This window comes from Talpa occidentalis, unplaced genomic scaffold (assembly GCF_014898055.3).
Source record: "Talpa occidentalis isolate TD23 unplaced genomic scaffold, MPIMG_talOcc4v2.1, whole genome shotgun sequence".
Classification (NCBI taxonomy): Eukaryota; Metazoa; Chordata; class Mammalia; order Eulipotyphla; family Talpidae; genus Talpa; species Talpa occidentalis.
Window position 1 is genome coordinate 12,899,306 of NW_026555331.1, and position 5,351 is coordinate 12,904,656.

A 5,351-nucleotide genomic window follows, 5' to 3' on the forward strand; every position below is an offset into this window, starting at 1 on the left:
AAACTGTGAGATACTGGGTAACACTGTTTTAAGTCACGTAGTGTTGGTGTAATTTGTTACACAGCAAGGAGGAAATAGGTAGCTAATACACCCTCCACCAGTTGTTTGTGCCTGACACTGTAGAAGTCCCAGCCTGAAGGATCAGTGTGAAGGCACTATACCCATTGTGAGAAGTTGGAACAACTTGGGTGTAATGGCTCAGAAGTTTCCTGATCTAGCACTTTGCACCCATTGGGCAGCTTATATCAGAATCTATGAGGTTAGAAGCTGAAACAAGAGAAATCAAATAGAATTAGTTTATTAAAATCTCCATGAGCTACTGAGAGGCAGGGTGACCTTGCTTTGGAGCACAGGTAAGCAGCAGACACAAACACAGCATTTTCTTCTGGTCAACCTGGAATACAAAATGGACACTGAAACCTCAACACAGATGCCAGCCACCAGCCACACCAGTGTCAGCAAGGGCTTCCAAAACTTGGCTGTAAACATCGGAGTTGAAAGCTACAACTGAGAGAAGAGTAAACACTAAGTGGGAGCCAGCAGGACAGAGTTCACATGTACACAGGAACCATCCCCCCAAAACTTCAGAAATAACTGAAGTACGATCCTTGGCAGTGAATCCCAGGCAATGGGATAAGTGACTGGTACGAGGGTAGATAAGAGAAATACAAATATGTATTGATGCTCAATCAAGTGGAGGGTGTGATGAATATGGTGACCCTGATCCTCCCCCAAAACCAGGGCCCATGGCAATGAATGGAAGAAGGCCTCCAGCGAACAGCTCCTGAGGCACTGAGGCCCTCAACACTACAGCCAGCAAGAAAGCCGATCCTGCCAGCAACTGTACAAGAGAGCTAGAAAGCAGATCGAATATAAAATATTTTTCTTTTCAATGGTTGTGGAAGTTCCTACAATTCAAGGATGCAGGGAAAGACACCGTGGTGTTTCCTGTTTAATGATTCCAACACAAGTAAGTTTCAAGCTCTGCCCTCTTGTCCATTGGCTAGAGGCTGCTTTTTTGCAGGGTCTACTGAGTGTAGAAGCCTGTGTGTTCAGGGCTGTGCAGGGCGAATATCAGTTACTGCCTCCCTCCTCATCACACCACAGCAGGCCTCTTCTCAAATTTTTGGAAAGTCCAACTGCAAAGCTCACTTCTCACACTCAAGGTGAACAGAAAATGTGGGTAGGAGAGAGCTTCAACGCACCTCAGACCATTTCCAAAATCATAAAAGATACTGTTTTAAGCCACCAACCACTGGGGCAATTTGTTACACAGCAGTCGATAATTAATGCACCCTCCAAAAGATGGTTTCTGCTCTGCGCTTTCTTTTTTTCTTCACTTAAATGTTTTTAATGATAATAACGACAAGCCTTGGTAAGAAAGTTGAAAAAGAATATCATTCCAATCCTGCAGTTTTCATGATAAATGAAACTTTCCCATGAGGAATACAGTCCTCTTTAAGGCGGGTTCGCTGTAGGGAATGTGAGAAAATGATTCCTACATGATTAAAATTTTTCTTGGTAGATTCAGCGGCTCCTTATCTGGATTTTTCTAGTAGGAGACAGGAGACTCATCAGCCTTAGTAAAATATTATGGAAATGTCAAAATCCATAAACATTGAAAAAGCAAACTGCAGACCCACGTCAGTAAGTGATCATTAAGAACTTTGCAGATTTGATGTGTGCTGCTCTTAGTAAACACCATCTTTAAGGAACAGCACTGAGGCACCATCCTAACAGGGTAGGTAGGATGAGGATGAGAAGTAGAACAAGTAGGAAGGGGGGAAACTAGATGAAAAAAAAGCTTTGGGTCCTGGTTCCAACTCTATGGAGACCCAGCAGCTGTGTGAACTCGGTGAGATCATTTCCTCTTCTGTAAAGTGGAATTAATGATAAATGCCCTTCTTACGTCATACTGTGATTATGGGACTCAAATTACAGAACCCAAGTGAAAGCTTTGTAATATATGAGGTTATATACCGAGTGAGGGGTTATAATCATCAACATTATCATCATCATCTTCATTGCTGGCTGTTACAAGGTAAAATCAACAAAAGTTTGAATGTATCAAAGATCGACCAAGCAAACAGAAACCACTCCACGTATCTGGAATGGGGAAATTAATACAGGGAGTGGGTGACCCAGACGATGGGCAGGCTGAAGAGTCAACGAGGAAATAATGAGGCAGCCCAGAGATTAACAATAGCAGGAAGTCACAATCACCCCTTGGCTGGAGGGACAAAGAAGGGAGAGGCAGGATCCTGGACACTCAAGGCTTTAAGATTCTAGAAGCACACTAGAAGCTGGAGCCAAGGAAGAACTTTCCCCTCAGCCAGGGACACCTCTGAAGGCAGAGGGTAGGAGAAGCACCCGGTTTCTCTTCTCCTGACACCCTTCAATCACAGCCCCATGCCCCTCGCTGGCTGCACCCAGCCAGAAACCAGCTGACACAGAAGTGACACAGGTCTGGAACTGGCAAGCCTGGACCAAAGGCGTGAGCTATTTGGCAAAAAATGCAGTTATTTGCTAGAAATGAAAGTAACAACAAAAAGATTCAACGCCCCAAAGACTCAGACGCCAAGAGTTCCTGGGAATTCTTTTGGTCCAGCCCTAGTTCTACAGAGAAGGCCCCAGAGGAAAATATAATTCACCCAAGGTCAGGTGGCAAGAGGCACACGTGCCAAGGGGAAGCCCAGAACATGGGCACCTGAGTTTCTCACCACGGCATCAGCTTCACAACAGTGAATAGCAAGGGCTCTTCCATCGAACAGAAGACTGTGTTCTGATAGCTGATTTATAAGAGTTGTTTGGACCTTAGAACTCAAAATCGCATAGAAACAAGGTCACCTTGGCTGATGGAGTCCCAGGCTGGCTACTGAATGGCTACTTATCCCACAACTGGGAAAGGAAAGGAAACTTCCTACACTGAATTAATGAGAAATCAAGAGGCCGAGTGGCATCTTTCTCCCCGGGCAGACCGGAAGAGAATTCTCTCCCATCTTGCCTCTCTGCCACGCTGGCCGAGGCATTAGTGAGCAGGAGGGGACGGGGTAGGCCCTTGCTCTCCATCGGGTGAGGAGATTCTCTTTGGCCACCACTGCCTCTTCCCACAGGGGTTATGCTATGGCCACAGGGCCAGCTGGATTCTGGGTTTTTGTTTTGTTTTGCTTTGGGGGTTGGGGGTATAAAATAGCATCATTATTAGAGAATTTTATATTCAGAAAATGAAAAATATCCTTTGGTTTTCCTACTTTAAGTTAAGCAAAGTAAAAATTGTACACATGCACACACACCAAGGGCCCTTCGATGGTGAGACTCGGGTAAGCTGGAGGAGGGGGTTGCCATCTGTGAGAGGAGCAGCCTCTTCTCCGAGCTGCAGTGGCTTCCCCTCTAGGTTTGGCAGACAATTCCTTCAACAGGTCAAGGCTGGCCACTCTTGATCTTCTGGGGGAGCTCCAAGGTCAAGAGCCAACCCCAAAAGAGAAACCAGTGCCCCTGCCAAGTGAGAATAAGGGCAAAATTACTGGGATTTCAAAATGACATGCCACTTGGTGACTATAGCTGAAATGGAAACTGAAATATATTTTATGCTCTGATGATCACAACACAGAGACAAGTTCCTTCAAACCTTAACTCTCCCCCCGGGCTGATGAGGACGGGAAAGCAATGTCCGCAGCTTCCCCGGCATTCACACTCCAGTCTCCTTTGCTGGAGAACATCCCTATGCTGCAGAGTGCAGCTGAATATTCCCCACCTCACCCCTTAGCCCTGCCCCATGTCCCCATGCCACTGAGCCACCATATACCGCCATAAGGCACTACCCCAGGAGGTGCCACTTCCATCAGCTGCAGTGTGAATGGCACCCCTGGAGTTGTATGGTGCTCTATCCGAACCTGTGTTCTGAGGCCCTGTGTTTAGGCTGCCACCTTACAAGGCCATGGGCTCCGCCCCGAGTTGCCGTCACTTCCATGTCCCTGTCACCTAGCACCGTGCCTGGTACATGCAGAACCTCAATATAAACCTCTAGGGATTGAAGCATGAATTTGGGAAGAGTCAATGCCACTCTTAAGAAATAGGCAATTATTTGAAATAGGAGCAAAATCCTAATTAGAGTGTGGATACTTCTTGAATTAACCTTTGATGCTTAAGTAGTAAATATAACATCTAGGTGTTAAAATCTCTGCTTCTGCCTGTGTTTGAATCCCAGCCCTGCCACTTCCAGGGCCATGCTGGGCATGTTCAAAATCCCTCTATGTCATCCCTGGTGGTGCAGGGGTTAAATTCTCAGTGCTATCAACATCCACTGCAGCCTAAGTTTGATCCCTGGCCAGGGAGCTGACCCACATGGTGCAGCAGACCTCTCCTGTCTCACACTGCTCCCCTCAGCAGTGTATTTCAGTAGATCTGCCTATTCTGCTCCCCACTCTGTCTCTGGTATATCCTCTCCCCATCCACACCTCTAGCCTACACCCCAGATCTTGTACAGATAAATAAATAAAAATAAATCTTAAAAAAAACCCAAAAACCCTCTCTAAGTCTTAGTTTCCTCACCTGTGGGGCCCGCTGAGCGAATGACTTAGTGCATGCAGGATACAAACGCTCAATGCATCTTAGCAGTAGAGCAAGTAGCAGTTAATGGCCATCAATCAGTGCAGCACTAATCCTAAAAGGTGAATGTTAGCCCTCAGTATTTATAACCCACAAGTAGGGATATGCCAAGGCATAGTAAGTGCTTAATTAAATGAGAGGCACGAGAGAGGATGGGGGAGGGGGCAGAAGAAGGGAGAGTGGAGAACTCTACTGAACTGGGAGTCAGAAGAGAAACAGCGTCAAAACTGCCATCACTCACGTGGTGACTGTGGGTTCCTTTCTCAGTCTCACGTTGCTCCTTTGTAAGATGAAAGGTCAAGAGATGATGACCCGGTTCCCTTCCTCAGAATCCCCTCCAGAACTCCAGCTCCCGATCAATCAGCCTGTCCCCGCAGATCCTGCAGGTGGTGCTGCTGAGTTGGGAAGGAAACCTGTTTTTCTGCTGCCTGGCCCCAGCTGCATTAGCAGCAGCCGGGAATTAGGGGAAATCACTTACTTGTTGCTGAAAATGCCTGGGGCAGTCGACGAGTCATTCCATTTCCTTTCCTGCCTCCTTGGCCTCTCCCCATCTCTGAAAGCGCCATGGGTGTGGGAGGCAGCTGGCCCTGGATTTCAAGTCCAGTTCCACCACTGCCCAGCTGGTGACCTTGGACAAAGGCATGTGCCCTCTCTGGGCCTCTTTTATAGTCTGCCAACTGAGGGTAATCACACCTATGCCCCTGGAGCATAGGGAAAATTAATTAATTAGCGTCCCTCCACCG

General features: G+C 47.0%; 1 long non-coding RNA gene across 1 annotated transcript; it reads right to left on the bottom strand.

Moving 5' to 3' along the window:
• Positions 1 to 313: 313 nt before the first annotated feature.
• LOC119250198 (uncharacterized) lies at positions 314 to 5,133 on the bottom strand. Its single transcript, XR_005126301.1, has 4 exons — positions 5,087 to 5,133; positions 4,850 to 5,003; positions 3,294 to 3,495; positions 314 to 394 (listed from the first exon to the last, which is right to left on the bottom strand). It is a non-coding gene; the product is annotated as an uncharacterized LOC119250198 (long non-coding RNA).
• Between the last annotated feature and the right edge of the window lie 218 nt (positions 5,134 to 5,351).